The sequence below is a fragment of the Callospermophilus lateralis genome, chromosome 15, assembly GCF_048772815.1.
Source record: "Callospermophilus lateralis isolate mCalLat2 chromosome 15, mCalLat2.hap1, whole genome shotgun sequence".
NCBI lineage: Eukaryota > Metazoa > Chordata > Mammalia > Rodentia > Sciuridae > Callospermophilus > Callospermophilus lateralis.
In genome coordinates, this window is record NC_135319.1 from 48,340,742 (window position 1) to 48,366,653 (window position 25,912).

Here is a 25,912-nt window from a genome sequence, read left to right on the forward strand (position 1 = left end):
CATTTATAAATGAGAGGAAAATATTTTGCAAAGAATTTTTCCCTTTCTTTAGAAAGAGTACCTAAACCACAATGTCATTTAGGAAATTTGCTCATATAACAAAGCCAGAGTTATAAATAACTCAGATTACATCTATAAAATGTTATATTTTTTAAATGGCAATAGGGAAGCTGTGGAGAATATAAGTCACTGATGCACTGAGCAGAGAAACAGTACCTGTCATTTTTCAGAGAAAGATCACACAAATGCGATAGCAAAGGAACAATAAAAAGAAGAAACAGGAATGTGATAGTGTCTCTGATTATATCTGCAAAGGAAACTGTGAAATAAATTAACACCCAAGTACCCACGAAAGGCATATCCTAGCTTCATTGCAACCAATTGGTATGCAACGGAGAAGGTTGATGATTTTGTAAGAACAGAAATGAAGTATAGGCTGTGAAATCTGATGGTGATAACTAATGCCCACACTACTTAAAACTCTGATTTGATCTTTAACAGGAAAAAAAAACTAAGAATGAAAAAAAAAAGTACTCTAAAGGATAGATGAATGCACTAGGGATTGCATTTTTCACTTGGAACAAATAAACCCCAAATGGGATCAAAGGGCCCCAGGAAATGAAAAATGACAGTTCCTATGCTGCTCTGATTTGATCTCAAGCAAAACTACGATGCTGATAACATTGCAGGGCTTAGGAGGAAGGTAGAGGCGTTCTTTAGTTGTTCTGTAAAGGAGGTGAGTACCATGCTCCATTCAACTGATGGGAAGCCCACTCTAATTTCAAAAAAGTTATTGAGATTTAATCTCTGGCAACAACAGAAATAGCTCATGCAGCAACAAAAAGAGTATCCCTTAAAACATATAGATGCATTTGTGTTATTTCCAATAGAAACAGGGGAATCCTTTTACATTCAATTCCCACATCCAACTGAGCTGGTTAAGGCACCTGAGTGAAGAGAATCAAATGTCACAATCTTCCTTTCAGCCCAGAGTGTCTCCAGCTGTGTACACAGGCAACTTGACTAGGAGGGTCAGTGGCTTAGGCAAAAGGCATCTCCTTTCCCTACTCTGCTGACTACCACTGGCTGAGGAGAGACAAGAGGCCAGGAAAAGACCCAGGCAGATGAGAAGGGCTTGGAGGAAACTGTTCAGGGTGTCGAGATTTAAACTGGGGGTTTATTCTGCTAGCCAGGGGTTTACTCTCAAGGCAACTGGCTTGGGCCTGAGTGATGAGTAGTGCAAGCCTTGCTATCAGAGAAGTCAGGATAAGTTAAATGTCTGTGGAATCACAGGTACATAAAAAGAGCCTTTGGAATAAGACAGCAGAGTGAGGTCACCTGGAGCGGCAGAATAACAGGTGTGCCTTGCCTTCCCAATGCACGTCTCTACCCACAAAGACTCCAGGGCCCAATGACCACCATTGCAGGAGTCCAAACACCAAGTGCCTGTCAGGAGAAGCTGTGGAAGAAATGTCACCTTCAGAAGAAGGAGTGACCAATTCTAAATCAATCCACTGGAGTTGTGGAGGAGTCAAATGAATTGGCTGTTCAGAAGCAAATGGTTTGATCAAGATGGTATAAGGGAACAAGAAAGAATAGCTTTGCCCTTGAGACCCTCTTTTCCTTGGGACATGCCCAGTAGAAGAAAAACATATTTCTGACTGAGTTCACATGCCATTCAGCAAGCATCTGTTGAATTCCCACTGTGTCCTCAGGGGACACTGCCTGAGGTATACTGAGGATTCAAAGACCAATGAAACTTCTTGCATATTGTTGTTGTTTATTTCTTAAAAAGCTCCACATGAAGACTGCTCTACATGGAGCTTACGTGAAGTGTCATATACAGCCTTACAAAAGACAGACCCATCAATTCTGACTTCTAACTTCCAAGCAAGAATTGCTAAGCTTTTCTCCTAAAAGTTCAAATGACACGTTTTTAGGGAGTCGTGGGCTGTGCTTTCACTGTTGCAACTACTCAACTTAGTTATGCAGTTTCAAAGCAGCCAAGGACGAGAAGCAAAGGAGTGGGCCTGACTGTTATAATAAAGCTTTGCTTACTACAACAGGCCAGTTCTGCTCCATGGGCCACAATATGGTGGCCCCTGCTTTAAAGAGTAGGTAAGTTTCAATCAGCTAGAAGAGATGAGGGTCAGAATCCGGTATAGGATAACATTTTAGTGTTAAGTAACACTAATGTCAAGTAACAGTAATAATGAACTCATTAGTTAAGAAACAAGAACGAGAAATTTTTTTTGGACCGTACTTGGCTAAAGGATTCTTATATGGAAAATGCAACTACATAAATAGGTTGAGGCCACACTGCAAAGGGCTTTGAATGCCATGTCAATAACAGAACGTTCAAAGCTGTGCTATCTTTAAGAGGGGATTGGTTGTCCAGGAAGCCATCAAAATTTTTCCTGTTTTCTCCCCTCTTTAAAATGGGATGGCAACATGATTAGATGGGTGCTTTAAAATAATAAACTTGATAGTGGGCTGGTGGCCGGGAAGACTAATTGGAGGGTCACAGTGGTTGATCAGGAAAGAAAAACTGAGTCCCTGAAATTAACAGTGGCCCTGATGATGCTGAGAGAATGTTTGAAATGTAGTCTCAAAAAAAAGGGGGACAATGGCAAAGAAGGGTGAGGGTCCTGGGCCCAGTCCTGGCCCCACACCTACCCTAACCTCACTAACGAAAAACTCAACAAGAAGCAGAATCCAGATACGCATAAAGCAAATGCAGGAAAGGTGACAGTGAAAGGTCTGACACCAACCAGAGCTCAAAGAAATGAGTTGAGACAAGATTCTCTTCAAGAAAATAAATATAGACAGAATTTGAAAGGAAAGAAATGGCCCCCAGTCTCTTTTCTCCATTTGCTCTCCAGCCTTCCATCGTTCAAGAACACACTGAATTTGCTGACGATCCTCAGGTCCACTTTAGAGATGGACAGGTCATAAAGGCAGGGTTTCAGGAGGACAAGGAAGGAGGAAACCCAAAGTCACTGTTTTCTAAAGATTCTAGGGTCTAAGAAGACTCCAGCAAGCATGGTGAGATCAGAGGTAAGATAGTAAGAAGCATGTTTTTTATCCATCAAATATGCATTAGACAGTCTGGGAGATGGGTGTTCCTGTTTGTTTGTTTGTTTTCCTATAATTCCACAAGTTATGTTCCAAGAGGCCTGACAATAACAAAACAAGGCAGAATATGACTAAGAAGATTCTTTGGGGAGCCGTTAGCAGATACCATTCACATCTGTAGACAGACTACAAATGAACTGGTCTTTGAAACCTTCAAGAGCTGGCAATGTTCTGACTATTGATAACCTCAAGTCACCGGGACTCAGATAATCACAGGATGGTGGAGGGGCAGGGGGCAATTTTTCTGTCCCAATCTTGAAGAAAAAAAAAAAAAAAACATCTTAAAAGAGGTAAAGCTGGGCTGGAGTTGGGGCTCAGTGGAAGAGCACTTGCCTAGCATGTGTGAGGCGGTACTGGGTTCGAATTTCAGCACTGCATATAAATAAGCAAATAAAATAAAGGTTCATCATCATCTAAAAAATATTTTAAAAAAGAAAAGAGGTAAAGCTGATAATAAAGGACAAACTGTAAGAATCTTCTGGGCTCTCTATCTCCAGCTCTAGGCCTAGAGGCTGAGAATTCATAACCAGAAGAATAACAATGATATACCACAAGATTTCTCTACTCAAAGAATAATTAATTTTTTTCTCACAAGGTTTACTAGAATGTTAGTAAGTAGACTTCAGCATTTTGGAAGGATTTACACCAGCAAAAACTGAAAAGAAAGGACTTTTAGGTTCTGTTTCAATCAGAAAAATGAGGACAATCAGAGTCTCAGAGTTTAAAGAGGCCTCAAAGATACCATCTTTCAATTTCCTTATGTTTCACACAAATTTTGCAATGCTTCCTGAGTAGCCAAGATGGAAACCAATGCCCTCGGGAGATATTTGCCACCTCTTGGCATTTTTTGAAGACTTATTTCTGTTAAGAGTATGATTCCCTGATCTAGAAATTAAGGAAAATGACTCAATTTTAATTTTATAGTCTGATATACTAAGCTGTTCAAATCCCAGCCATTATCTGTGTAAGCCTCTCTAGCTGTAATTGATTTGTCTTTTTATAAGGTTGTCTGGACAAGACTCTATCATTGGAAAACAAAACTAAACAAAACATTAGCTATGGTTAAAGTGATTGTTCACTAACATTCCCATCAATATCAGGTGAGACTGCAATATTCTCATCTGGCAATCTACACCTCCATTAACTCTATGTTCTTGGTCAAGTTCATTTTTTTCTATTTATCTCACTCATTAATGAAGGGATGATAATAGTAACAATAATAAATCAACGTTCCACATGTGCCAGGCAATCTTGTAAAAATTTTATCCTTGTGACCACTCTGGGATAGGTCATGTTATCATCTCCATTTTACAGATGGGACCCTAAGCAATAGAGGAGCTCTGGGATGACACCTTTGTTGCCCAGAAAAAAATGAGATGATGTCAGTGCCTTGAAAAGGGTCGTCTCACACACACCTATGACATGACTCTTACTATAGCCATCAGCACCCATGGAACGTCTACTTGATGAACACATCAAAACATAACCACACCAGGACTTACATCCAAAGTCCCCAGAAAATTTATGAATCTTATCCCTTGTGTCTTTTTTCCTGCTTTGTGTTTCCCTAGAATCTCAGGCTTTGCCAATAAGATCACTTGGCATACTACACAATTAGGAGAATGGCTTGGGAATCCCCTAATATGGACAGAAGAAAAGACAGAATTTGAAAGGAAAGAAATGGTCCCCCGTCAAAAGAAAAGGAAATGTTGGGTTCCCATCTTCACTTTAATAGCAGAAACCCATGAGGGAGCAGGCTTCCAGTGATAAACTTCCTGCAAATTTCACATTCATGTCCTAAGACAAGCAGACCCTGGTGACCTGACCCCCTTCATCCCTGTCTGCATTCCTAGCATCTTTCATAGTTGCATTTTAACCTCTTGGCTCTTTTCTGCAGGTCACTGAAACTCCTTTTTCAGTAACACCTGTTTGGGGCTTTGGCTTTGAAGCATCCCTGCCGGATGTGTTCCAGGCCATATGTGGAATTGTACTCAGCTGCACTGAAGAAATAACTAGCTCGACCTTGACAAAATGCAGAGAGCAATTCAGAGGCATTCTTAGGTATGAGGGTGCTTTGTGCAGCCTGAGAGAGCTCTGAGAGCAGTCAAGGCAGTTCACAGCCTCTTCCTTGTCTTGAGCAGAATAAACAGAATAATGACACTTTTAGAAAGTAGCTATGGGAAACTCAGCCTTCCCAGGGTGGGAAGAAGTGGCACCCACATGCTGCTATTGGATTCAATCTGCCTTTCTCAAGTCAGTGGTCTTGATAGTCATGTGTGGCCTTAGGTGCTTCTCCATTTGGGTACAACAGGCCCCTTTCCTCATATTGACCAGACCTGATGCATTATTCTGTGCCACCCTGACTTGTGGGAAAATTACCAGGTTTTCTGAAAGTAATAAAGCTAAATGCAAATATCACAAGTCCTTGATTTTCTAGAACTCATGTTCTACATGTGACAGAATCCCATCTCTACTGATTCGAGAAAATGGTGGCTCTTTGCCTGTGTGACTCTTTCTTGTGAGTTGCATCTAGATCTTATTTCCTAGTACTTATCCACTATACCTGCCAGTGGATAATTTTCAAATGCCTTCAGTTATGTTCTTGTTTTGACTTAGTACATTTCCCCCCTCTTAATCTTCTTGTGCAAATCCATTCTTTACATCTACATACACACACTCTATGGCAGGCTGCTCAGAAAGCTTTAGGAAACTCCATGGATTTGGGGGAATCTTGCTTCTAGCAAACCACCTAGCCTTTAAATGGTTGAGAATCCCTTCATTAATTCATTCTTTTACTCATCAAATATTTGCGGACCTGAAATCCTTCAGGCCATTTCCTACTCACATATTCTTGTAGATACACGAAGCCCAGCCAAGAAGGCCAATATGCTACATTTCTGATCCTGGAGAAAAGGAAGGCAGCCCTTAGGCCCATTCTTGACTGGGTGTGATCCAACAGGCTTCATCCCAGAAAGCTGACATTGGCCAAGAGGAAGACCTGTGTAATGTGAGCAGTCAGATCCACTCCCATGAGATGCCCATGTGTTGTGTGATCTACAGATGCCCAGCTGTACTCTGGACACATCTGCTGCAACTCTAGGTGTGAAGCTTGAGTCCTCTCACTTCATTTAAAAATCTGTGTGCCATTGATCATCCCTGACACAAATCTGCCTCAAAAGATTCCACTCTGGACTGGGGTTGTGACTCAGCAGAAGACCACTCATCTCGCATGTATGAGACCCTGGGTTCGATCCTCAGCACCACATAAGAATAAATAAGTGAAATAAAGGTATTGTGTCCAACTACAACTAAAAAATAAATATTAAAAAAAGAGATTCCATTTCTGAGTTTGCATAAAGATTTCTCTGAAAGCCCCAGGAACATTTGGTGGTACTCACCATGCCAGGGTGAAGGGGACAGGATGGAGGCTTTGGGGTTTATTAGAAGAGTCAAGGAGAGTTTTTCTCTTGAATGTGAAAGTAAAGAACCTTGAGGATGACCAAATGAGATGGTCACAGAAGAAAGCCCACTTTAGTTTGCCCAGACTATCTGAGCTGGACATCAGAAGCATGTTTCTTTAGAGTAAGAATCTATGGGCCTGTCTAGTGATCTCCCTCTGAACCATGTACTATCTAGCTATTTGAAAGATATCAAATGTCTCATGTGAGTCTGCCTGATGATGTTGGACTTAGTTCCATCTGCTGAGATTCTCTGGGGGCAAAGGTCAGCTGAGGAAGCAGAACTCTTGTAAGCAAACGTGAAGATGGAGGATACTCTGATTATCTAAATAATTCAACATATTGGTTTGGGAGAAAGCTCCAGAGAGAGTACAATAACACAGAGATAGTTGGCAAGGTGTATTTGGGCATGTTCCGCTTCCAGAAGTTGGCATTCTCAGCATGCACAGCCAGGTGAGGAAACCCAGGACTCAAAATACTTTTCCATGCTTTTAATGACTCTATGGGGTCAATGGTGTGCGCGAACACAACAATCATGTACGCCAACATAGAGACACATGAACACAGACAAAGGTCTTAAGCACAGAATAATGGAATGGAGAAGAAAAATTTTCCATGGTTCTTAGAAATGCCACATGGCTCCCTAGGATTTTGTGTGGCAGTACTTCACAGAAAATGTGTTTTGTATTTCCAGTGGAGTAGGGTAAGTGTTTGAAAACTACCATCAATTTTCAGTGAATGGGATGTGAAGTCCTTATTATTTTTTCCCTCCATAGATATAAGGAGACATTCTGTCTCCTTGAGAAAAATGGGAGGAGAAGAAAAGTCTCATTGCCATATCCAGAGATTTTAAAAATAATTCCCAGAAGCTGTAACGGAAGCTACCACACGCAGCTGGAGTCAAGGCTCTCAGGGCTGTCACAGGTCCCATCTGGATATGTGGCCCCACTGGCTTTGGGTCTGCTGCTTAGCTGGGGCTATCACAGAGGGAACATGAAGCTGCCCACCTGTCACATCTGACACACTTAAGATGTGAGGCTTAGTCAACTTGGGAGGATGGTGAGGAAAGAAGAACTACTGAGGAGGAAAAGGAAATTGGCAGGGTAGATCCTCAAAACCAGGAACAATCCAATAGCCTGGTAAGTCTCCAGTCCTGGGCCAGAGATAAGCAAATCTTCCTCCACTAAGAAGAAAACACCACTAAGCCCAAATAGGAATCGCAATGGCTACTGGTCAGCTGGGGAAAATTAGGCTCAAGAAATTCAACTAATGGGATTCAACTGTTTCAGAGGCATTAATTAAACTTTCTTTTAAAAAGACTGTAACTTCTTGGACTTGGCATTTGGATAATGCGCTTCAGCTGCAAGGATCCTGGAGGTGGAGAGAGCCTTCCTTCCCACGGATCCCCAGAGCAGCCCAGTCCTGCCTCTTCCTGTCACAGCCTCACTCAGTTCCCCATCTCCTCCCCCAGAGTGGGTCTCCCAACTGCCTCCTCCCCGTTGGTCCCTTCTTTCCTGGCTACCACCACAGTATTATGAAAACACAGTTTCTGTTGGTTCATTTCCCTGATCAAACAACTTAAATGCTTTCCATTGTATTGTGGATTAGGATCAAAACCTTTGGTTGGGCCTCTGCCAAGGATGGGGCCCCACTGGACCCTAGGGGGACTCCTCTGCCTACACTCTCATCAAATCTCAACTCCAGCCTTGCTGGGTGGCCAGCTACTCTGCTCTGCTCTGCTCTAGCACTTCCTGTATGGCCTCCAGTTTTCCTCAGGGAATCCTTATCTTTTCTTCTTTCTTTAGAAATGAATAGACCTAATGATCTTGTACAACTATGTAAGTGACCAGGTGCCTTGACCTACCCCATAGAAGCTGGAGGCACACGGCTTATATTCCCGCTCTACCACTGAACCTTGGCAAGTCAGACAACCTCTGGGTCTTAGTTGCCTCCTCTGTAAATGGGGCATGTTACGGATGTCTCAGTTTGCAGTTGACTCTATTTCAAATAACTATAGCTCATGATAAAGGTTAACTTCATTAGTATCTGTCCAAGACATAGAGTAGTACCTGAAATGTAGCAAATGAATCTAGGAGTTAAATTCAACAACAACACATGCATGTACATCCTTGCTGTGCAGGCAAAGTGTCCTGCATACAGTTAGTAGAAACTACACTAAGTCTAACCTTAACTTGATTCCAGGTAACCAACTGGCCATTTCCTACTACCACCATGTTAACAAGGTTCAGTTCCCTGGTGATGGAGAACAAAGATAAAACATCCCTGTTGCCTCAAAAAGGGGAAAGAGTTTTTCAGCCGATCTTAGTATGCCTTTCCTTTGTCTCTCCTCATCAGTGAGCATGACCTGTTTATAATTCCAACATCCACTCCATCTTGAAAATGCTTTCCACCCAGCTGCCCTGTGCTTATGGCTTTAGGCTTCAATAGGAGTCAAAAAAAGATCCTGAACACTAATATCTTTACCATGAGCATGCTGGCAAGTGTCCTAAACTTACTGGGCCATACGAAAAAGGTCCATCTCAAATGAAGAACCCAAATGATATGATGGGTACCATATGAAGAGGGAGAATCCCAAGGCATTATGGAGACCAAAGGTGCCACACATCAACTGCTGGCTTCCATCTGGATGGTATTTGAAGGCAGGATGCAGTGAAACCTGTGCTGCCACCCCACAAGCCTCTCTCCAGTGGCTTTGCACCATTATTGGTCTGGTACTAATTTGAGACAATGCCCAATCACATCACACAACAAATTAGCCACAGACACGCGATAGCAATCAACTCAGGGGGCAATCTTGAATGCAGGCTGGGGGATTCCCTAGCTCCATGAGCTACACACTCCCACAGATGTTTCTAAAAGCTCTTCCCAGAGGCCCATTTAGAGAGAAATTAAATGCAACTTTGACTTAATTAACGTTTTAAATGATAATGAATACAATGTAGATTCATAAGAGGCATTTACATTGTGTTGTAAAATTGATAAAAATTTAATAACTCTTTGTTAATAAGTTATGTCTCCCCAGACCCATAAAGCCTAAGGCGCTGCAAACTCCAGACTGGGTCTAATCCAGGCTCCTGGTGCAGGTGGAGGAGGGAGGCAGAGATGGACTTGACATTTGCTCCAAGCCTACTCTAATTCAAACCTCTGCTTGTTCATCAGTACTTTATTTCATAGAGTAAAGGTCAGGCCTTGGGCTCAAGGCAGAGCCCTGACAAGAAAGCTCAAGTGGAAGGCGGGCTGGCCCTGGCATCTGTCGCCAGAGATAGTGGAGGAGGTTGAGATGCACTGCTAACTGGCCCCATCTGTCCTCCACCAGGAAGGTAAGGGGAAGAATCCATTGCCCCGTGGTAGAAGCTGTCAGGGTGAGTATTCTGACAACCGGCCACTGTCCTGAAATAAAAAGGCAAACATAATTTCCATGTCACCTTGCATGAGGACCTCTGCTTGGCTTACATGTGGCATGCCAACGTCTTTTCTGGTTTCTTTTTTAAAGAGCCGAGTCATTTAGTATAGTGCTGTGCCCTTGGAAAGGGAGGTGGCTAAGTGACAGGGTACACACAAAAGACCCTTTCGTCTCCCCTCATTCTGACCTTTCTACTTCTTATCTCTCAATTCTGTTTCAAAGAATTTCTTTTGAAAACTTGGCTCCCTTTTGCCTCCTGTTCGCTTCCTCATTCATCTCTCTGTGGTGCGCTGTCAGAGCATATTTATGTTAAGAGAGTCAGCAATACCTTTCTGAGGATGAGAGGGCAGGTAAAACAAGGTCCCCAAATTCAAGTCAACTACTTCATTCAACAATGAACTGCAAGAAAACAGACATTTGTTCTGGATGATTTGTTTGGAATCTTTTTAGAAACCATCAATTTAAAGAATTCCTTTCAAAGACCATCTTGTTCTAGCACAAGTTTTATCTTCTACCAGGCTGATCACTACTTATGTGGTGGCCCATTTCTAGTCAACTGACTGGTCAATGTGGTCAGTGCCTCAAGCATGAGGCACTGGCTCCTGTAACCTTGCCTGTGACCAATCAAAGTGCCCCAAGTCTCCTACTGAAGACATTGCCTTAGTCACATGGGATGGCTGAATCTTATTCCAGGCCTGTTTTCATTTCCTGCAATGAAATGCAAATGGCCAAATCAGGATGCACAGTCCATGTTGCTGCAGTGTCAGAGCAGAATCCAAAGACTCCTTTAGTTATTGATGTAAATGTGTGTAATGAATATTGACAGAGAAAGGGTTGGGAGAGGATCACACTGACATGGCTTGCATGAGAAAATGGGATAAATCTGGACATCCAGATGCAGGGCTTTAAAAAATAAAAATGCCTGGGAGTGGAGGTGGGAAGAACTGGACAATGGGTACAGTTTCAGTGAGATTGGAAGGACAAATTCTGCTGATACACACTAGGGTGACTGAAGTTGACAATAATGTAATATATATTTCAAAGTAGCAGGTAGAGAGAATTTGGAATATTTTACCACAAAGAAATGATAAACGTTTGATATGATGTATATGCCAATTAGCTTGATTTGATCATTGTATAATATGTATGTGTGTATGTGTGTGTGTGTGTGTGTGTGTGTATGGAAAACTCACATACTCACATTATACCCCATAAATTTGTGTCATTACTATATGTTGATGAAAAAATCCATGGAAAACTATAATTAAACTAATATGTGCTCAGTATCCTTCAGCTTTCCTTTTCCCATTTCCCTCTCACTGTGGCAGTGGTGAGAAGAGGAGGCCATTGGTTTCTAGAACCCAAAGTAAAACTGAGGATTGGAGAAAGTCTCCCAAAACTATACATAAGAGGAATAAAATAATGATAGGCTGTTGGTCTTTAGAAGCAGTTTATTAAGTGAACTGTCCCCTCCACAGGCATGTCCTATGATGGACTTTTTTTTCTAGAGCCCTTTCCATCCCCTGCCTTAGTATCTGATTTTATGTTCTTCAAAATGCCATTAGTTCACTGGAGTGACTGTAGTTCTATTGACAATGTTAATTCTCTGCCCACACAAACCAAAGGCCACTCAGGATAAGCTGATTTTTGTTTATTATCTGACAAGACTCAGGATTACTCTAAACCGATTTTGGTATGTCTCCCTTCAACCTAATCGTATTGGACTTCTTCTCTCAGCTTACCCCTCAGAGTTGAATGCCTCCATGTGTTATATTTATGCCCAAAATAAAAGTCATGCACAATTTAAAATTAGCTACCGTAGTTTGCAAAGCATGTGTGTAATCACGCAGGTTTAAGCTATTGAAAGGTTGGCATGAGTGATCACACGTGTATTTTAGCTAAAACTAGTTCCAAGGGCAAGTGTAAGAACCCGTTTCTCTTCTGCCACATGATTAATTTGATCTCACCAGAGTTACTGACAGTCTGTGACCAGAATCACATCAGGCAGGTCTCAGCAGGTCTGAATCAATAGGGTCCTAAGTTGTCACTGTATCATAATTTTAATTGTCCTTTTCTATTTGCACTTAGCAATCAGATATCAGATCAGACTGAAAGAGCAAGAAAAAAGTTCCATAGAGAGAAGGGACATTTCACAAAATTATATCGGGAAGGAGTTGGGCTGATCAGAACCTATATCTGTATGTATATACGTGTGTGTTGCTGGACGTATATTTTTTTATGTTGGGTAGTACTATAGGACAGCTACTTGTGGAAAAGGTGGGGTGCATACCATCCTGGTGTCTTTTACCAGAGCTGGCATTCTGCCCAAGATCATCAGAAGTGGAAACAGAATCAAGACGATCAGAAAATGACACTATGTGTTCTGATTCTAGCCTCAAGGATTGCCCAAAACAAAATGGTCTTACCATGCGTCCTTATTTGTCACTGTCTTACTTTTGCTACACATATTTAAACTTTATTTTATTTCTGTCTTTTCTAAACTAGGCCTTCCTCTCCCAAAGTCTTTATGTTACACCTTTGGCCTTTCATCTTCTCACCAGTTCAACAGAAAGAGACAACTGGTCTACCAGCAGGAGACTTAACAAGGGCTGATCCTGGGTAATGGCCTACACCTCCAAAGAGAGGTGCCTGAGCAGGAGGCAGGCAGGCCCTGCTAGTAGAAGGCAGGTTTTGAAAACTGTGTGAACACTTCTAATGCATCACCCCTCCTCTGGGAACCTGCTACTTCTACTCCCACTTCAGAAAACGCGTAATGGGACTTCGTGTTTCAACTTAGCGTCCCTTGAAAAACGGAAATCTTTCCCTTTATAAGGAAAAAAAATTGTAGAGAGGAAGACGAAAAGCAAGAGAGAGAAGAATTAGGCCGTCCCCAAAGCACACTGGCTCAACTGGGAAACTGCGACCAAAGCAAGCTCCATAATAGCATAATGACCCTTAATGAGTGTCTTGGGGAAACAATACAGCCTCAGCATAAAAGACAAAGGGCAAAACCCATCATGGCTCCACTGACACTAATTCAAAATGATTTTCAGAACAACTAAAGAATGTAAGAGAAGTAATCTGATCCGCCCATCTGACCTCACTTTGATTCCAGGGCCCTTCTCCTGCCATTTCTAATTGTCAGACCCTCTACATTTCACATCTGCTCATATTTAATAAAAAGCCCACTCTCACCACTGCTCTTGGAGTCAACTCGCTCTGTCAAATGGGCACCGCCCAACCCCACCACTAGCAAGGGTCACCCAGGGATTGCTCTGGAGCTCTGCCAGTGGGATTCCGCAAAGAGAGAGAAAGAGAGAGAGACTTTTTTAATTGGAGAAGAAGGGCTTATGTGGGTGCATAAAGGGGCTCAAATTGGAATGGATTTTTCTAACTTATTATTAGTGGTCAAAGGTGATTGGTCTCACACAGGGATGGATGAAATCTGCTTTTGTTTGATGGAGTGACGACGGCGGGAGGAGGATGAAACAGAGAAGGCCAACCTCCCCCTGAGCTGTCAATACCAGTTACAGCTTCAACATGGGCCCAAAGCTCCATGTCTTCCAGGGGGGTAGAGTTGCTTGTGCTGGAGGCACAGAAAGACAGTAAGATCATGCACAGAATGTTTCTGAGAGGATGGGACGATCCCGCCCCAAGATTTTCTTCTCCTGGCCTCCATCAATGCTTAGATGAAATTGCAGAAAAGAGAAATCCCTCTAATTATGGTTTCTCTTGGATAAAGTGGAAATTACACACACTGGGCATCATGGCCCTTAAACAGAGACACAGACTTTGCTGTTATTGATCTGTTTGACCACAGCCAAGATATGACCATGGGCCCTAGCTCGGAGCCACAGTGGCTCCTTCCTTTTTCCACTAAATCTGTGGCCAATGTTTCAGAGCCTAGTGGTTACTTGAGAACAGCAAAAGATGGCTGGCAGTTACATCCACAACTGCCAGTCAAAGAGATGTGGCCAAATGGTGCCACCACAGCTCACCCCTTTGTCTTCCTCCTCATCTTTGAACCTGGCATTTTGCCACACCATCACAGATAAGTTATTTGTGCAACTGTTCCTTGGGTTATCTGGGTAGTGGCATAAAAACTAAGAGAGAAATCTCAAAGGGAGAATAAAGGTTAAGGACTCATAACGTGGCATTTGTAAGAAAGATACCTCCTTTCCATGATTCTAGGCCAGAGTGGTTAGTGTAGCCCATAATTCCTCTCAAAGCAGCCTCCTTTAGGTGTCACTTTTATCCTTCAGCACTGCTCTGGAGGAGCAGTGAATCAGGAATCAGAGAGGATATCCTATGGTCCTAGGTCCAACTTTTCCTAATGCCTCCAATACAACTTGATGCATGTGTCATGCCTCAGACCAAACTGTGTGTTCAAATATCAGACCTGGCATGGCTCACCACTCTGGTGTGTAGTCTGAGTTTAGTGTTACCTCCCTGGCCCTACATATCCCCATGGTCACCATCACACAAGTACCCTGTGCTGGGACCACTTCCAGCACCAACACCAGGGAGTTAGGTAGGTTTGGCTTTCATGGGAACAGATGCTCAAGAGCCCTGTGCTCTCCCTTCTTCTTGTGGTGGGTGTGAACTCGTCCTCACTGGTAAAAATGTAGCTCAACCAGCTCCGGGCACATAGGAAGGAAGAGGATGGATGACAGTACAGTCACCAATAAAGAGGAATGGATGAAGCACAGAAAGAAACATTGCCTCCTACCTCCTGCACTACCAACAACATGAAATCAAGGTCACGGTCATACTTGATGGACAGCCAAGTCCTCAAGTATAACACAGCCTTTTATGCACGTGGATGAGGACACACATCCCATCCTCTCCACCAAGAGCTTCCAGTAACATCATCAATGAACTGTGTCAACAAAATAGCAAGGTCTCTGGTGAAGACAGGGGTAAGCATGGTCTCAGGGATGTGACTCATCTTAGCCTTGTTAGTCACCAGCAGCTCTTTCACATCACTGAGCTCCTGGGAGACAAAGGCCTGTGCTACCGACTCGGAAAACATGGCGGTTTGACTTACAATTATTTAGATCCATGATTATTACAAGATACCTTAGTTAAGTGGGGCAAAATAAAAAGTGGGGAAAAATAAAAGATTTTTTCTTGGAGCGATTCTTTGAATTAGCCATCTCTCTGAGGAGAAGCTCTAGAACCCACCAGTCTATGGAGGTTGGCAGATTTAAAATACCTTTTTCCAGAATATAGCACAAAATCTGGCACTGGAGAAATGAGATTCAGGTTAGAAAGGCACAGAAAAAATACCATATGTGTAGATATGTTTTTGCAGACATCTGCACCTAAACTCTGTTGCATTTTCAAAAATTAAGCTCATTTAAAAATTTAATGGTTGAGCTAGCTTTCTCTCTTAACACTTTTTTTTCTTCCTCCCTTCAACCCAACCCAATTTATAGGCTTTTCCAAAATATTAAAATGTATATTTTCATATATCTCTGTTTTAATATAGTATTTGAGATGCAGTCCTCTTATACTGATTTAAACCAGAGAGAAAGAATATCGCTGGACTGTTACATCACAGTCCTACCCATTATTGCAAGAAACATAATAAACCAAAGAAGTCAGATTCCCTCCTCAGCACATACAGGGACACAGGCAGCTGGGGCAACGTGTCACCACATAACAGATCACACTGGGACGAAGACACCAGCCCGACTGACTCACAGAACCACGGGGCACAGCACGAGACAGGGATGAGACCACAGAGAGCACAGACAGGGGGTGCATGTCGAGATTGAACTTACAGGCACGGAAACTGGTGGAGCAATCATTAACAGAGACAGAAGAAAGTGGGAAGGCTCTCTCAAGGGTGTCCACGTTACCACGCACACGGCCTGACATGCACGAGCAGTCACGCTCAGAACGTCCGCAATCAAAACAACATGCCCGCCTCATTCTCTTGTAGATGGACATCTTGGCTATAACCATGTGGTTGGATGGGAGGAGAGGAAGAGCGGCAGTTAATGGCAAGGTCACACACAGCAAGACAGCTGGAAGGGAGCTGAAGGGATTTAACACAGGTCTTAGTTCACATTAACAGTCTTGACCCAGGGGGAAAAAAATGCAGAGTGATTGTTGATAACAGTTTGGTTGTACATCAAAAAAGCAGTGAAAATATAAATTGCCTTTATAGTCCCCCTAGGCTGATGCATATTATTTTTCTCCCCTCAATAGAGCGGTGACCACAGGAAAAGGGCATGGCTGAACACAACTGGGTTCTTGGATGAGAAGAGCAAATTACAGACAGCAAAAAAAGTAACCAACATTTTCCCCCTGCACTATTAATGCAGAAGGACAAAGGAAACACATGGCCAATCAATTAAATTAATTGCTTATTTGGTACCATAAATGGTCTTTGCAAGATGCAAACATATCTAATAGGTAGTTTTTTTTTTCTTTTTTCCTAATTTCCATCCATTTCTGGGCATTAGGCAGAGCCCGGGCCCGGGACAAGCTTCCATCAAATTAGATGTGAAACGATTACGTGTTAATATAGAATCTGAGGATGCCTTCACTGAACTTCCCGGGAGTGAGTTTACATGATAGCTACAGGAATTTAAATTTACTCTTGACAGAACAAATATCCAAATCTGTCCATATAAGAAATGCAGCTACTCAAGGCTAATGCTGCGTATTTGACATTAAAGGAAGATCGCAAATAAGAAATCACCAAAAGCATGAGATGTTGGTCTATTGGAATGCATTTGCCTACTCATGGGGGCACCTTCTGCTTAAAGCCGAATCTGAAAATCATATCTGTCTTTCTCTCCTCACCCACCAGAAATTCAGAAAGCAATCAGTCTACTGGTTAAACATTCTTTTTTTTCCCCCTATACACAGAAAATACTGGCCAAAATAGCTTAGAAATCACAAAACATAAAATCAGATAACAGTTTCCACAGTGAATTTCTTATTGAGATTTGCAGGCCCCCGTGGTGGCTCTTCTAAAGCTAGTACTGTAGGTTCCATGCTGCTCAGGGATCCAACCCAAATGCTGACCTACATGAGTTGCTGGATATCACCCCAGCAGTTCCCAATGCCCTTCACCTTCACCCCTCAAGCCAATTTATATTTAAGTACAATATGCTTTTTGTACCTTGTTTTGATGCTACAACAGGCAAACATGTTTGCTTATCACTTAGCATGGACTAGCCTGCTTCTCTCACGGGGTGGGAGAAGAATTCATATTTATTCCAAACATCACAGCCAAACAGTGAACTTGAGTTGGAGAGGTGTTATTCCCCGGGGGTCCACACATGCCATTAGGAAAGTCATTCCCCACCTCCTGCCTCTCTTCTTTGTTGTAGAGAATGGTTGCCCTCTTATTTAAAAATATTGCTTGTGGATTTGCCCTCTTTGAATATTACAGTCACCAAGAAAGGGGTTTAAACCTCTTAAATGGGTCAAGTCCTGTTCTAAGACCTTTATGACTTGCCATATGGTATATTTTTCAAGCAAGGGTAAGGTTATGATTGTGAAGAACAGGCACTGGGGGAGATGAACAAGAGATCTCTTCAGCAGCATCTCCATTCCTGTAAATTTGGCTCCAATGTTTAGTGACACCTTCTTTTAGCATCCTAACTAGTCTGTTCCCATCATCATGCAGCCCCAGCCCTGTTCAGTGTGCAGTATCTCATTCCTTTGAGCTTAGTTTTTACCAAAAAAAATTAAAAAGTATTTAAAAAGAATTTCACTATAGCATTTGAGTCAAAGGAATTTAGAAGGCATGGTCTGAATTCTCAGACACCCCCAACAAACAGCAGTGGCTGAAGTCAAGAACAAGGTAGGGACTGGGGGTTTCAACTAAGACATGAAAATAATTGTCTTATATGTGAATCTGGTTCTGGTGCACAACTTGGAGAATCAAATCCTTGTTTTTCCTTTCCTAAGTTCTTTTACTGGAAATATTGATTTGTTATTTATATGGAAGAGAAAAACAAGGATGACTTTTTTGTTTCAAAAGTTTTTTAAATCAAATGCTGTAGCAGAGGAGAAGACCATCAAATCAAACTCAGAAATGCTTTGCTTTTTGTTAGCAATAGTCCCTGGTTTCCATTTCCATGCTGCCATTTGGGGTTCATACACAAAATCAGAATCTGACACATTTATAGGGAAAGAATATGTGTGTGAGTGTGTGTGAGTGTGTGTGTGTGAGTGTGTGTGTACACACTCACACACACATATATCCATATACACACATACACACATAGATGTATGTGTGTACACATACACATACCATCTTTAAGGACAAGGGGTGGAATGTTAGGGATAGAATAACTTTTGAAACTACTTTGTCAGAGGCAAACCCATCATAATGGGTGATTATGACATCCAACCAGTGGCTCTCAGGGACTGTTTGCAACTGCCATTGTTGGCTCTTCTGGAAACCATGCATTGTTTTAAAATTTCATATTGTTAGCATGCAAGAACAGGCTGAAACTGGTCATCGAAGCAGCAAAAAACCATTTGCTATAAGAAGATTAGCTGTTAATTATAAGCAGTCACATTCCAAAGCAGCATATGCATAAAAAAGAAAACATGCTATTACTCGTCATTCCTTCCCAGTCATTTTTACACTCACACCAAATGCAAAATAGAAATCTCAAAAAAAGACAAACAAGCACCACCACAAAAAAAAAAGAAAGAAAGAAAAAGAAAAAGAAAGAAAAAACCAGCAAGAATGATCAACAAAAGGCTCAAAGACAAGACAGAAACAGTTAAAAATGATTGAGCCCCACATGTTGACAAACCTTCATGAGTCACAATGTCTAGACCAAAGGCCACCAACTGCGAGGGTGGCTCCTTTTCTCTACTTCTGGAACAGTCCGTTTTCATTGACCCCTGTCAGGAGTCTTCACCTGTATACTTCTGGGTCTACTTTCTTAAAAGGTAAGAGTAATTCTGACCTTCCATCTGGGGAAGTGATCCATCAGGCCTGAAGGCTGTGTGTGCCAGTCAGGAAGAGATTTCCTCAGGGCCATTATTCAAGTCATGGACAAGCTCTTTAACTGAAAACTGAGGAGGATTTGCCTCTCTGGTAATAGGTGTTTCAGAAGATGCAGATACTCTGTGTGTAAAATTATACTCTCAGGTTTTAAAATAAAGGTATATCAAAATTATGTGGTGAATCTCCTAATTTGGGAATTACCTCCCCGTCATCTCCCTCAACTCTCTCTCTCTGGCTTCCAGATCCTGCAAGTTTTGTTTTTAGTGATTCCTAGCTATTAAGAACCAATAGTATTTTATTTCCATTTCTTAGTGATTTTTTCCTTTTCTAGAGCCAATTTGGGTTAAAAGGTTAATTTCAGACATCAGACCGCTACTTAAAACTCCCAAGGTTAGGTTTCAAAGAGCAACTTGAAAAACTTCAGTATTTATTTAATATAGAAACAAGTTTCTTATCTACTCCTTGGACACACTAAGTGTCCTCTCTCTCTCCTTTTGTGTGCTGAGTTTTTTTCTTAGGTAGTTACCCATTGCTCTCTTGCCAAATCCCAATCCTCAGAGATTTCCTGGGGAATTTCAATGGCAATACAAAGTGGATCTATGAGGACATCTAGTGGATCGGTGTGAAACAGCAGCTAGTTAACAGAGAAGTTAACCTGAACTTGCTGGCCTTTCTCTGAAAGGAGCAGAAAGAGAGCCTGCTGTCTCTAAGAATTGAAATGTATGCAGCAGTGTCACTTCAATTCAATGGCTGCTCCGATCCACAGCAGATGTTTAGGGGCAGCAGGGATGGGGAGGAAGGGTCCTAGAAGAGGATCCCAGGGTGATCAAAAGTGGTTACGTTGCAAGCACATGGTCTTTGCAGTACCAGCTGATGGGGTCCTCACAAGATCCTGTTGCAGCTTCCCAGACAGGGAACAGACAAGAGTGTGTCTCTGGCAGGTGTGAATACTGTAGCTACTTGTCATTCCATCTTAGGGCTCTTGGAACTTTATGCTCAATTAACTGCCCCCGTGGGCAGACTTAACTCTGGGAAAGTAGAAATACAGGCCTCCAGGGACTCCATTTTCTCTTTGGCCCACATCATTAGGTTCTTGTTCTGGATCGGTGCCACAAAGAGGTTATTTGGTTGCCAAGAATTAGATCCTGGGTCTCACCTTCCTCCAAAGAACTCTGTTTGATCCATTTCATAATTTAAGAAAAAGCTTTTATGTGCTTTTCTTCACCACAATAAAGTGGGTATTCATCCAATATTTCCATCATGACTTCCTTGTAGTATTTATAGAGACACAATGAAAGTATTTCCCTAATGGACATCATCAAAGCTATCTGTTTACTCTTGAGTGTTTGAAATGGAAAGATTTCTCAGATGTGCCCTTGGACTGTTTTGTCTATATTTTCAAAAATCATGAACATGAGAAATGAAACCTGCTGCAGATGTAACATAGTTACTACTCTTTCCTTGGGACAAACTGACAATCAGCTGTCAAACTCAGGTTCTTTGCTAGTTAGCCCTTCTGAGCCAAGCCTGGAATAGGAGGCCGAGTTGGATCCCATCCTATCCCCAGCACCATCTGCCTCCTGCATCAGCAACCAAATTGTAAGCCAATTTGCAATTGCAGAATCTTAATTTCCAGGGTGGATTGAAAGGGGCAGGAAAGGCAGCCCTGGACAGAGAAGCCCAGGTGGAGTTTTCCAACTGTTGGGGGGAAAATATTTTAGGTTTCTAATGGAACAAATTCAAGGGAAGGTTGGTGTAAAAAAAAAAAAAAATCTGTCATGCAACTAATAGACACTTTTCAGATCACAACCTCACTTTAAAAATCAGTCCAATGAAGGAAATTGTATTTCCAAGCATGAACCCTAAAGCTACTCTCCATGGGTTGGCAGCAACTGAAATGATAAACAAAAATATCCATGGAAGAAAAGTCCGCCAAGGTTTAAGTTTGAGGTATATTGTTTGATGTGGCACTGGGAATCAAAGAACATTCTTTCAAGTCCTATAAATGAGGAACGATGTCTTCACTTAGCAGAAGTCTTCCCATTACCTTCTGGAGGAAAAAGAAAGTTCTTCCACGTGGTTTTCCAAGAACAGGGAGAGGGAAAAGACAAAGCTAGTTAACATCAGTAACAGGAGGCACTCCAAGCTAGTTGATTCTGCCCTCAACGATCACATTGTATCTGGGAAAGGTAGAAGAATTTGGCACTCTAGTTGTTTGTTGAGTGACATCATGTTTTCTCCATTCATGTGCTCTGCAGATGAAGGGCGCTGCAGAGTCAATTTTGGCAGAATTGTGCATTGCGTGGAAGTCAGTCATTGTTTTTTTTGGGGGGGAGGGGGGGTTGTTGTTGTTTTGTTTTGTTCACACTGAGCATTTCATGCCCTCCAAAGACCGAAGACTAGCCAAAATCAGATGCTCAACTTGCTGCTTCTGCTGCAAAGGAATCTGAGAGGACCCACTGCAGAAATATCTTCTTCAAGTTCCAGAGCCGTTAGACTGAATGAGTTATGGATTGAGTCTCATTTCAATTTCAGTGGAGTCTAGTAAAGTTTGTGAGTAAAGACCCAGTGCTGATGGTGTCCCTGAGAGCAACGCTGATGTCAGTCACACTCTGTAATGCTGCCCTTAAAAGCTCCTCCTCAATTGCCACATCTGGTTGAGTGAGGGGGAATCACCCAAAACTTAACATGGACTCCTTCAAACCCCTACAGAACTCATTAATGAAATGGAGCATCCTTCATGAGCCCGTATTTCTTACTTAAACAAGTAAACAATTCTTCCTAGATGTCTGACTAATGCTTATAGAGAAATAGGAAAGGTCTTACTTCATAGTGACTAAAAGAGAAACTTTGTTTTAAAGCAAGGGAACTTCATAGACTGTAGGAAATAATTACCACTGTGCAAATACTTGTCTCCAGGAAGGCAGTTTAGATACTTATGATTCCAAAGGTGGATAGCCAATTAATTCTCTAGGAAGCCCCTTCTTGTATAAAGAGGCACATGTACTGTAGTAAATACATCCCTCTCTCTATGGAATATCTCTACACTTATATATAAAAATATACATTTTTACATATAAAGTACTGGTACACATCATATATATATCACAACACAGGAATATATATGTAACCTATGTGTTTCCTTCTGGGGAGGAATTCAAGCTCCATAGCAGAGGAGACCAAGTATAATTTATCAAAGGCAAGCATGATAATGACCCCCAATGGACAAGGCATCTAGAGCTAGAGTGGTAATTACTCCAATCTAATCAGTGTCCTTCAAAGTCCTGAGAAAGGCCTTCAAGAGAAACACACTGTTGTCAAGGTCTTATTTTCAAATGTAAAAATAAGACAGCATCAGAAGCTGGCCAGAGGCTGAGGGTGGGTGGATGTGTAGAGAGTGGGCTCCAGGTACTCTCTGGCTCCAGGCTACTCTGCAGACCATGTTAGGCATGAGCGAATTGGGGCATGATGTCACTGCTCCATGCAACATGTATACCAAAAGTAAAATGAAATTGAAACTGTACAGAAAATGAAAGAAGTATCTCATCTAGAGAAAGACAGGGCAACTAGACTCTGGGCTGGTGGGAACCCGTTTTACTCACAATAGATCACTACCAGTGTGCAGTTTAAATAGAGTAGGGGGCCGTATCCCAAGGCAGCAAAGAGAAAAAACATAAATCAAAGATATGTCAATGATCAGAAATTAAAGAAAATTCCTTCAAACACATCAATCTAGATAGGACTTGTCCCTTAGGAGACTACCCTTTGGCAAACTTTCAGAAGCTAGGAAGGAAAATGTAAATCATTAGACCAGGTTTGTTACACACACAAAAAAAGAAAATGGGTAAATGGTTGAGTCTGAGAGCTTGTTCCTTGGACAGGTAGCTGGACTGGACTCATGTTCTGGATGAAGAGCTATGAAGAAATGGAAAGAAATGCAAAAGTTAAACTGGACCACCACCACAGACTTTCTAGAAATGGAATGTCCAAACTCCATATTTTTCTGGGTAATATGACACGAAACATTGAAGGTTACTGAATGAAAGGGAATGGGAAGGAAAGGGCAGAGCTGGAAGGGGAAGAGTTGGCTTGGGGGAGGAGGGATTGAAGCTGTGGACAAAGGAAGCTGTGGAAGGAGGGTTAGGAAGCTAGCGACTATCATTAGCTCTGCCCTCATGGACACATACTATTTTGGGGTGAATTATTAACATTTGGACTAACAGATTTGGACAAGTGACTTGGTGGGTCAAATGCCCTCTCCAACTTAGGGTACCAGTCAATGCCTACTCCAAAGTATGGGATTCCCCCAGTGTGTTACCAATGTCCCTAGCTCTTTCTAATGAAAACTTCTTTGCAACCCAAACATATTTTCTCCAGTCTCCTCACTTTTCTGACTTAAAATGGAAAGGTTGCTACTCAATAATTTCATTTTATTCTAACCCCGCTCCCATACACACACATTGACATCCTGCCCTCTAGGCTATGGCCTTTTAATTAGGAAGAACAGCATTTGGACAACTCTGATTGTTATATCAAATATTAACCTCATAGTCGAGGGCCTTATCACACTGGCTTGGCTTGGTCAAGGCAGGCTCTATACAGCAAGGTGTGCCCTTGCATGATGGGAGATCATACATTTTATTAGTTCAACTTTAAGAGAATAAAGTTCTTTTAAACAATGACATACCTCTCCCCCAGGATGAAGCTAAAGTTCAGTGCTATTTGCTTGCCTGGAATCAAGATGGAAAAAATATCCTGGAGGTCAAATCCTTATTTGCAAGGATTTTTAAAATGGTCTGCTGTGATCCACTAGTGTCCTAAGGAGGGACATTTAGTTTTGCAACAAGAATCAATGAAGCTCTCTCTCTCTCTATCCATCTACTTCTTTCCTTCCTGACCAAGACACCAAAGAGATCTTTTCAACTGAGAAGTGATGATGTGGTTTTCTTGCTTGAACTCTTCCAACAGCTTCCTGGTATAGAACTAAGACCCAGCTTCTTACTACCACCTGGCCTTCCTCTCTAATCTTGGGTAAGTACCACTCTTTCCCCAGTGCCATCAACCCCACCAGCTGCTCTGTCATCCCTCGGGCACTTTTGTCCTATTTCCTCACTCTTCTCCCTACTTGGCCTTGGGGCTCAGCTTCAATGTAACCTCCCAGTGGAGACCTTTCTGACCTTCCAAGCTGGGAAACAGAAGCATTCCAACTAGGCACCTCATATTCTCAGACAGGCTTGCCTCTCTTCTCTGCACTTGGCTCTGAGCTTATTTAACTATTGGTGTGATGATGGTTTGTGTCCTGTCGCTAGCAGGAATGTCTCAGGAGGGCGAGATGACATACATATCCTTCTCCACTCAATTCTTGGCACCAAGAATGGCACCTTGCCCCAAAAGGGCACTCAGAAATATGTGAAAGCTCACTTGACAGTACGCTGTGTGTAGTCTTGCCATTTCATCGATACCCCTGTGGGACAAGGGTCTCTGGAAAATAAATACCCTTTCATGGACTGTTATCCTCAATACTCTTCTACCTTTTCCAAACCCCTCACTGCAAGGGCTTCCTTACAAAAGAGTTTGCTCTCTTGTATTTATTATTCTCTGTTTACCTCTACCCTCAGGATGTCCTGTACCTTCTGATGGAAACAACCCAGGTGATGCCTGGCCAAATGAGCTTCTGTATTCACAATTAGCCAAGCAGGGCTAGGTTGCTGCCTCATGGGAAGAGTGTCTGGAATCATGGAGCCTGGGTGAGATTAGATGTGGCGTGAACTTGCTTCTGAACCTCTCAGATGCTCTCTCTGGGAGAGTGTCAGAATGGGAGAAATTCATAGGTTCCAAGAAGTCAGAGGCTCTTGCTATAAGATATCAATAAATACACATCTTGGTTAGGTGACAGTGTTAAGAGGAGGGGGTGATGAATATATTAAATCAGTGGAGAAGGGAGCAAGATGGTAGGACTTAGCTAGTTTGGGAGCCAGTCTGAAAGGATTTCCACAGAAAGTTCTCCAGACCAAGAGCTGCCCTATGGGTACTGGCCCAAGGGATTGATTAATTTATTTGGGCTTCAGTGGAACTATATTTTTATCTTTTTGGTTGTGCAGGTGCTCCTTCAAGAGCACAGGGGGGAAAGGCCCTGTTTCAGATGGGATAATCCAGGGGTGGTACTCTGCTGTCTGGTGTGCATGTGAAAAAGTATTTTATAGTGTGATCTTTTATGACTGTGTTTGTACTCATCAAACCCGAGGTCACCTATCTGGCCCTTCCATCCTGCAATAAAGATTAAGGCATTCAGAGAACAGCATCAAGAAAGGCCTCTGGGGACCTGAATCCCTGCACACTGGCTGTATGACTGCCAGCAATCTCATCCTCTCACTAAACTTGGAAGCCTCGATGCCTCTTTCTGTAAAATGGGATTAATAACACACCCTGCCAATTACACAGGGTTATAGTTAGGATCAAAGCTGCCATCACAAGGAGTTCTTCAAACACTGAAGGAAAGGGAGGCATCATTATTTTTCTTTCTCCAGGGTTGAGAACAATTTCTACTAGACAATGCAGTATTGATGCTGCAAAAGGCATGGCCTTTGCAAGGTCAAAACTATAACTCCTGGTCTCTGGGAAGCTCCAAGCCAGTGTCTCTGATTCACCACTGAGGCCCCAGCTGCTCTAGAAGAGGCATGTTACAGGCTAGGCCAGAAGCTACTCAGCCGAATCCATCTACCCCAAGGCTGGCCTTTGGGACAATGGTGATCAAGGTCATGTTCTTTTCTTAGAGTGGTCTGAGGGAGTCACAATGAAAAACTCTGACCTTTGGTACTAAAGCCCACAGGAATTCCAAACGGAAAGAGAGTCAATTCCCATTTCAGAAACTAAGCTCTCAGATTCAATTTCCCTCTCAGCCCTAGC

General features: G+C 42.3%; 1 protein-coding gene across 2 annotated transcripts in view; it reads right to left on the bottom strand.

The window, feature by feature from the left end:
- Window positions 1–25,912, bottom strand: part of Kcnma1 (potassium calcium-activated channel subfamily M alpha 1) — a 702,402-nt gene that overhangs the window by 100,146 nt on the left and 576,344 nt on the right. The window lies entirely within an intron of this gene.